Source organism: Adiantum capillus-veneris, chromosome 5 (assembly GCF_014529385.1).
Source record: "Adiantum capillus-veneris isolate H3 chromosome 5, ASM1452938v2, whole genome shotgun sequence".
NCBI lineage: Eukaryota > Viridiplantae > Streptophyta > Polypodiopsida > Polypodiales > Pteridaceae > Adiantum > Adiantum capillus-veneris.
In genome coordinates this window covers 114,833,130-114,842,672 of record NC_140935.1, presented here as the reverse complement: position 1 = coordinate 114,842,672, position 9,543 = coordinate 114,833,130, and the positions used below count along the sequence as shown (strand labels likewise).

The window sequence follows — 9,543 nt, the reverse complement described above, 5'->3', positions numbered from 1 at the left end:
TGTAGACAGAGAAGCATAGCTCAACAAATAGAAACATATCAAAATTCTATCTATCTTGTTGCAGTAGAGGCAAGGCTTGTTGACGGTGTTTGTGCATCTCCTATGCGCAGATGGCAAAGGTTACTTCATAAGCATTTCAAAATGTTGTCAATGACAGTGGCTCATAACTCCTTCAAGCACTCCAAAACGGTGTTGCAACAAGGCTAGTTGAGGAGAAGCCTCTCAAAACATTGTAGTAAGTCGATGAGGATGAGGCAAATAGTTTTATTGGGACAAGGCACCTAGGTCTAGAGGACAAAACTTCCAAGACTCAAATTGCCAAAAGCCGTTCATAGATAGTCAAATGTTGGGTGAGCTTTGTCTCACTAATGTCCAATGAGTGTGAACACTATGTAAGCCTATATAGTGCATTATAATCATAAATGAAAGTCTCTTTTCATTTGCTACACTCGTACAACCTTATCTTCTCTCTCTCTCTCTCTCTCTCTCTCTCTCTCTCTCTCTCTCTCTCTCTCTCTCTCTCTCTCTCTCTCTCTCTCGTCGTTCGTTTCCTCTGCGTGCTCTCTCTTTGTTCGTCTCCTCTGCATGCTCATCCCTAGCCTTGGAGAAGCTTCGTCTTCATTCCCATAGTAGAGGCTCCCTACATCAAATTATGTTGAGTTATTACTTGCTCCACTTCCTTCTAGCAGTTTTCTATCATCCCAGAGATGTGAAAGGCAGATTCATTTGTTATCCTTTTTTTAATAATAAAAAGGCCATACTCACAATTGTGAGTGGATATATTAAATTCATCATAAAGGAATGTACAGAAACCCTCAAGCACAAGACGTGCCTTGAGGGGCCATAAGATACATATAGGAGCAACACAACCGCACACTAATGAAAGGTGCTCTAGAAGATACCTTCTGTGGTGTTATCTAACCTACTACTACTCGGTCCTTTCCACAAATATTATATGGAATCTTCAACAGATACCAACTGCAATACTCCATACGAAAGTAAAACTACGTTATATCAATTTCCAATTTGAACTCTAATCATTTGAGATTAGAGCCTTATCAGTACGACCTATACCACTCCAACCCACTGGGTACGATGCCCTTTCCGTGGCCATCTTCTTATAAAAAAGAGCCATCGATTTGCTTTCTTGCAACTACATTTTGTCACCTGTCTGTTGTTGGCCTTGCACCTCTACCACATGGGTCGTCTCATGGGCTGCTAAGTGCTTGCCTTGCGTACCATCCCCTTCTTCTATCTAAGACCGGTTCACGAGTCACCATCTGTCTGCCTTGCGCACCATCCACCTAATTGACTCCCCCCCAATGTGCGTGCAATCTTGCCCTTTTCCTCCTTGATTGCAAGGCATCTGAGTTGATTTCCTCCCCGTTTTAAAGTTTGGCTCACCTAGTTGTGGTTGTGATGGCTTGGATCGCTTGATTCCACTAGCTAGAGTTCTTCATTTTCCCAATAGATAGGATCCATTTGTTATCCTTAATGAATGGCAAAAATGATCTAGCTTAACAAAATGGTTTTCTTTTTTGAGGTCAAGGATTCGATAGGTGGTTTGACAACAAGGCCCTTTCTTTGAAAAAATGCAAAGTCTTTGGTGAGAACAATCAATTTGCTTGCTTGAAATAGGCAACACTCACATGATGCATCCTCAATCATAACTTCCCACATACTAGCCCTACTAGATGGATACCCTATTGTTTTGTAAAAAAATAGGGGCATTACCTATACTAAAAGGAAAGTATGGATGGACCCTATATACTAAAAAGAAAGTTTGGATGGTCCATGTTCTCAACTTCTCATCATGTGGTGTGGGTGTTGTGTTCTGTTGGGAGCATTATGAGAGCCCAAAAGTGTGCTTTCTTTAGTCTCTCCATGATAGGTTACACTAAAGAGTTCTCTCTTCCCTTCATGTATTGGTCTTTTCCTTGTGATATTATGACATCCCAATGGAATCACAACCTAGTTGCCGAGGCGAATGTGTGAGTGCGTAAAAACCCAATTTTGATACTTAGGGATATCTTTCAAGTGTACCTTAACAAGGCATACTTTACATACCTATGCCCGTTATAAGGCCCTATTTCAATGCCTTTGAGGTATGTGATTGTTGCATCCCTGCTGATAATACCATAGGTTGTAGCTCACTTTTGTATCGCTTTCCACGATGGCCAAAATATTGGTTCCATTAGTGTAGACACCAGGCAATCCATTTTGAAGCAGGGAGGTAAATGCCAAGTGCAACAAGTCCACCTTGCACTCCCTCCAATTGCAAATTAGTTGGCAATATGTGCTTATGGGTGCACACAAAGGGCATGGAAAGATGTTGCGGTGAAGACTAGCCCTCACAAGTGATAACAAAAAAAGTTTGCTTTGCAGTCGATTGATTGGGCGGCGATCGATCGATCGTTTGTTCGGAGTATGCCTCACATATACACATACATACACATACAAGTTGGTAGACAGTTAAAAGAAAGAGATATGTGACAGCATCAAAGAGATACACGCACACCCCTTTTCACTAAAGAAAAGCTGAGGGTGTGCCAAAAGGAGTGGGGAAAGCGAAAGGTCTTCTCCCCCTCAGCTTGAAAGTTGAGAAGTGGAGTCTTGTTCAATGAGAGAGAGAGAGCATGTGCGTGAGAGAGAGAGAGAGAGAGTGCTACAAATTACCATGCGATGAAGACTCTAGAGAGAGAAGGCTGCTGCTATAGTGGCAGGTAGAAATGAGTATAATACTGTGGATTAGAGTAAATGCTTAATGCAAAGCAGCAGAGTCCTCTCTCTTTTTCAGCAGTAAAAGGAGAGAGCCTTTACGTGTGTTGGGCTCTGTACAGCCCCACCAAATTAATGCTTCTTCTTCTTCTCCTTCCCTCTCTCTCTCTTCCCACCTGACCGTTGTTTTCACCCCTACAATCCTAATTCTGGTCCACGAGAGCTTTCTTCTGTTTGTATGCGTTCCTTGTCTGCATCTCTCCGCACAAGCTATGCCTTTCTCCATTTCCAGGTAACTTTTGTCTCTCTCTCTCTGTCTCTCATCTCTCTCTCTCTCTCTCTCTCTCTCTCTCACTCTCACAAACACACACACACACACACACACACACACCTACGCACACACCCCTCCGCTTTCTTGCACACACATGCACGTTCCTTCCTGCTACATAACCTCCTTATTTTCTTCAAGCCAGTACATTTCTGCCATAACCATGGCTTACTCATCTTATTCGCTCTGCTTTGCCAGCAACCACTTCTGACCATTGCACATATGCTCCGTACGTGATTCAAGCATCGATTAGCACATGATGCTGCTCTTTCTGCTCGCCCAGGTATGGGCTTTGCACTCACGAGTCGTGTATTGGACTGTGGCATGAGTGTATGCAAGGGCGTTGGCCGTGTATACGTGTACTCTCTGTAGTTTTACGCATGCACCGCTTTTCGACAGCGGAAACATGAGTCAGAATGGGACCACCGTTGCTGGGATGACAGAGAACATGAACACTGTTGGGCTTGGCTATGGAATTGCCATAGCTGTCGGCATCTTGGTGCTTGTTTCTACCATTATGCTTGCATCTTATGTGTGCGTACGTGTCCATGGAAGGGGTGGTGCTGCAAGAGTAAGAGGTGTTAATGGCGGAGGCAGCGTTGTAGACTTGCCAGGAAGATTGGATAGTAGTGCAAATCCTCGATATGGAGATGGAAGCGCTGCACCCAATGAAAGACGAGAAGACAATGCTCCAATTCCAAATGCGCAAGGTGCTGATTGGACTGTTGGTGGGCTAGATGAGGCCACTCTTGAAAGCTATCCCAAATTTAGCTATGTCGAGAAGAAGATATACCATGGTTATCAGCATGGCGATGATGCATCTTGCTCCATCTGCCTCGCCGATTATCGAAATGGTGAGCTCATTCGAATGCTACCAGATTGCAGGCATAGCTTCCATGCCATGTGTGTTGATGCTTGGCTACGATTACATGCATCTTGCCCAATGTGCCGAACATCACCTCTTCCAACCCCCATATCCACGCCTCTATCAGAGCTCATACCCTTGGCGCGCCATCCCCTTCAGTCACAATACCGGTGATAAGCCCATTGACAGTCTACCACTACTGGGAAAGTCTTCTGAAGTAATTGTGTTAAGTATGAGACAGGTGCTTGTCGCAGCTGCTAAGATTTCTCTAGTACGCATACATCCTTATGTGCAGGCAAGTCCTTTGCATGTGAGGACATATTACCTTCCACACTGTATATGATGGTTTCATGCAACCGTTTGCATTGAACACTGAGCACACACTATGGTGGTAGTCAATGCCTCGGCTCCACTTACTAGTAGAAGCATCAGCTTGATGCTTCTTCACAGCCTAAAGAGCTATGTTGGTTGGCATCTCTAGTAAAGATGCCTGGTTTTTGGCTTTATGAGGTATTCTCCTCATGCAGGTTTTGTAAGTTTTTCTGCACAGGAGAGCATGTACCGAGTCGCCCAATATCCGATGTGTCTCATTGATGTGTTTCTGTTGCTTATACATGAGTCCTGCTCTTGCTCGAAAGAACACACAATGTTGATAATGTACTTTTTCAGATTCAAATGTCAGTTTGTTGCTCTCATTGGCTTTTATCGCATGGCATTTTTGTGATGTTTAGTCCATGGATCGGCCTGATCAAACACTATATACATGATATAAGGATTGCTGCTACTAGCTACTTGAAGGTTGGGTGACACTGATTTCAGAGAATTCAATGGGAAAGGCTTGTTTCAATTCTTTTGGGATCATCATATTTTACTTTCCTGGCATATTACTGCACTAGATTTTTTTTACTGTTAACCTCTTGGATTGATAGTTTGTAGAAGGCAAACTGCGCGATTTTGAGCTTATGATGGGTTTAATGATTGTGAGTGCATTCTAATAGGTCAGCCAAATCAGTTGTTCGATGCTGTCTGGTGTAATGGAATCAACTAAACTCTTGAACTAACATGCCAGTGGTTTTTTGATTTTGTTCTCTATTGATTACATGGATTGTTCCGATACCGTCGTCCCATTCATGGGCTCATCCTCAACTTGTTGGGGCTTGCCAAGATATTGTGTGTTTTCTTTGTTTGTTGTTTCGTGGAGATGGAAGTATAAGTGATGCCTCTATGCAGACAAGCCGGCTACCACATGAACATGGCTTTTGCATCAGTCGTGATGTCCGAGGAAAATGAAGGGTTTGTTGATTTGTGATGGTGGATGTAATAGTTGACTGAAGAGTAATGGGCTGACATGCATCTACAGTGTCATCAATCTTCTAATTACCCAATGTGATTATTTGTGCTTTTTGTAATTGATCAGTGTGTACTTGTAATTGTAAACTCATATCAGTCTTGTGATTAGTGTGTAATTATAATGGTGATTATTGTTGGTTCTTAATTGATCAGTGTTAAGTTATAATTGTAAACGGTGTGGTTTTCCAGCACTTCTTTCTTTATGATTAAAGTACCTCAAGGCTTAATTAAATTGATGCCATTGTCTCTTTCTGTTTTTCTCAAATCTTTCCACAGGCGGCACAAGTCGAGGACATTGGGTTTTTTTTCATTAGACTATGCATCTTTCCTACCTTAGAATCATCGAAGGGTTCTACTAAAGCAACCTTGTATGAGATAATTAAGTCCTTAACTCTTTCCACAAGGTGTATTATTCATGAACTGTTGGTATAACTCGGATCTTTTGTGGCATGAACAATAGGGGCCAAAGAGGGCGAAAGGGGGCAAAGAAAGTAATTGTTTCTCATCAAAGTGAAGGGGGTTAGTCTTATTCTTTACACTACCAAAGAGTGAATACACTATGTGTTTATATGTCATGAGATTGTACGTTTGTCCACACTACACACTTGTGGGCCAATTGGCCGTTAATTGCAACAACCTCACTTAAAGGTCAATTTGAAGCTTGAATGACCATGAGAAACCTCATTCTATTCCCATCCCCTCATGGTTGTGAAGAAGTTGCGATAAATTGAAATGGATAATTTGATCTTTGACTGTCATATTCATAGCATCTTCCCACTCAAGCTTGACACTCTGCAACATAGCTTCATCACTAGAGGTTGATCCACTAGTTGATAGATGGACATCATGCATATGGGGATAATACCTAGCAATACATTTAGGTGAATATGTAGCCTCCATCACTTTGACTTATGTGGGATGCTAAATATGTAGCCTCCATCAGAGTCGTGGCATGCTCTTACTCAAGCTTGACATCTGACAAACATAACTTCATCACGAGGGCAATCTACTAGTCCATAAATTGACATAATGCTTATGTGGACTTTACCTAGCAATACATTTATGAACATGCACAAACTTGGGCACTTGGTGTGTCCATCACCATCCAATGGTTGACATGGTACCTTGACATTGTTGGCATCATCACAAGTATCCATGTCACTCCATATACAGGCATGTTTCATCAATGTCTACCCATACTCCTATATAGTCACCTTGCGTGAGAGATGCCATCATGGCTATGTACATATCCCAAGGGGAAACATCTCCTATTACCCTTGAGTTCACACATTAGTGGCTCACAGTGCGACATCCCAAGGTGATTGGTCACATGATGTAGATTCGTTGCTCTAAAAATTTGTATCTCTACCTCTTGCTACAACCAAAGAGCCTCGATATATTTTCCAAGACTCAATGCCAAAGGACACACGATAACCCAAAGCACATCCAATTGATCCATTAAGATCATGGTTTTTGAAGACTTGATGCATACTTGTGGGGAATTTTCCAAGCAAGAGTGCTCTATTGGGGACACCAAGACAAACTATTGCTTTCTACCACAAGGATTAAAGCTACCAGCTTAAGGCTCCCAAGCAATTATTTTCTAGTGATGACTAATCTCATGTACTTACACATTAAAGGTTACTTCCATCATTCGCCAATTAAAGGCCTCCTTAGTTTCATTAAATACAATGATACAAAGTTGTTTTCTTTATAGTGCTAACATTGATCTCTCCTTTTAAAAAGTAACAAGTATGTGACCTGTGTGTTGCTGCGGCCAAGGAAACATCGTCTTTATTCTCATAGGGCTATCTTGTCTTCCAGAGGAACATTGTCAATACTCTCTTCCTATATGTATATTTATCACATTTTTAAAAGTAATGCATGACAAGACCTTTTAAAGTGTTGCCAAGCATTCTTTGATACCAAGATTTGGAGATTCTCATAGGCATTATTTTTCATGAGGTGCTAGCCCTTGTTCAACAAACTTAGGAGCCCTCTAATTCTATTTGGGTGGGCATGTATGTGTGTGTGTGTGTGTGTGTACACACACACACACACACACACACACACATAGAGGAGAGAGAGAGTCCTCCTTTTGGTCTACTTTGATCTAGCAATGCTACCAAGCTTGATTATAGATATGAGATAAGTTAGCAAGGTGTGAAGAGATGAAAGCTAAGAGAGTCAATGTAATAATAAAACGTTTTTGGAAAATAGAGTGGGTTTTAGAATTGATTTCAATGATAGGAACGCAATTGGATTCAATGTCTCTGCTCCACTCTCTTACTTGCTTCTATCCTTGCATCTTTCTTATGTGCAAGACATGGTAGTAGTGCACATCATAACCGCTTATATAATAAGGATATATTTATCTTGGTTTACGTAGAGTTGACAAAAGTGCTACCAGTCAAAAGTAGAAACTGGGTAAGCTAGCAAGATTTTATAGATAAAGGCCCATATCTGCGACACTGTGTAATTTTAAAACTTTTCATATCTATGAGTAGAGTTATGAAAAGATTAGAGCTCATACTTTCCAATGTACGAGGAAATCTTCCGATTTCAAAAAGATAAGTTGGATTTCTTTTAATATTAAGAATGTGATTGACTATTCCATCTATGTTGCTCTCTAGATGCCTTGCTTGCATCTCTATCTATGTTTTGTGCACAAGCATACTAATGTTTTACATCATCATTTAATACAATAATGCATAAGTAGCTTAGTACAATAAGGTGCACACTATTTGTTCATGTACACTTTCACTTCATTTGTACATTTAATTGTGATAGAAAATTAAAGAAAAATAAGATCACTCAATTGTTTATTTTGCAAGAGTTTTGGTCATTATGTTAAACTCAAGGATGTAGCGCAAAATTGAGGTTGTGACCTGAAATCATGTATGTTCTCTCCCTCTCTTTCCAAATTATAAAAGCATGTTCCTTGTTGAGAGAGCAGATTGTATTCAACCGTTTATATTTTTGAGCCTTTTTTCTTACACACAATCTATATCATACCAATCATTTGGTTTAGCTCCTTCTATCTTAAATGTGAGACTGGTTATTAAGACAGTGTAAGAGAGCCTCTTCTTGTATACACATTATCTCTCTTGAAAATTTTAGAGCATAGATATCATGCCCTACTTTCAACTTTTGACCACATAAAATTTCTTGTCTTACATTTTAGCCTGGATCATTGCCTACATTTCTTTGTCTCCCGAAAAGTTCATTGATTTAATTTGTTAGTTGCCACCATTATATCCATAGTCTTCAAGCATGCTACATGTAGTATTTGGTCCCATAGGTCAATTTTAAGGACATTGACTCTCTCTCTCTCTCTCTCTCTCTCTCTCTCTCTCTCTCTCTCTCCAAACTTCGAGGTCATTGTGATTGTTTCTACTTATTAAAAATCCCACCTCCTCTCCCTCCTTGAGAAAGTATGCAAGCATGTAAGCACTTGGATTCAAGAAACGAGACTCGTTAATAAGTATATATTTTTAGGCCTCTTCTTCTTCTTCTTCTTCTCTCTTTCTCTCTCTCTCTCTCTCTCTCACACACACACACACACACACACACACATACACACACACAAAACTCACTTGATAGTATTTGCCACTTAATTATTTATTTTGATGATGTTAAAACATTTTATGCATATTTGTTTGTGTGTGTGTGTGTGTGTGTGTGTGTGTTTTATTTAAGTTATGCCATAGGATGACTACTTGCGAGTAGTGTTTGGAGAAGGTTTGACTAAGCTTAGTCATTGAGAGTCTAGATTCACGGGTCTCAAAACCGCGTTAATAAGAAGTAAAGCGGGTAAAAATAGTAAAACAATGCTCTAAAATTACAGATTTTAGAGAGTATTAGTACTTTTGGTGTACATCTTAATGGAAAAGAGATGTGCATTGTAGATACATCAACAAAGTGAAGTTCATTTGGGCTACAAAACAGCAGGTGCCAAAAGGTACTCGAGGGCTTGGGGAGGGAGAGAGAGAGAGAGGGGCGGGGGGGGGGGGGGGGGGGGGGGGGGGGGCACATTGCCTAGTCAAGGGACACACATGGGGCCACCACTATTTGTTGATACATTGGGCTACGAGTGTCTTCTCTCGTCGACACTATGCAAGGGTAAAAGGGGAGGGTTACATGTGGAGAAGTCAAGAGTTTATGATGATTTTCATGTCAATAAATAAGTTATTGAATATTCTGACATCATAGAAAAAACCTCAAATTATATCAAAGATTTGAAGCCTCCGATAAAATTGGAATGATACAGAGATGGCTCACA

The 9,543-nt window shown here is 40.8% G+C and overlaps 1 pseudogene across 1 annotated transcript; it reads left to right on the top strand.

Moving 5' to 3' along the window:
* The first annotated feature begins 2,858 nt into the window (after nt 1–2,858).
* On the top strand, nt 2,859–4,606 carry LOC147457948 (putative RING-H2 finger protein ATL69 pseudogene; annotated as a pseudogene). The gene is made up of 2 exons (XR_015188165.1): nt 2,859–3,010; nt 3,245–4,606. The product of XR_015188165.1 is annotated as a putative RING-H2 finger protein ATL69 pseudogene (transcript).
* The last annotated feature ends 4,937 nt before the right edge of the window (nt 4,607–9,543 follow it).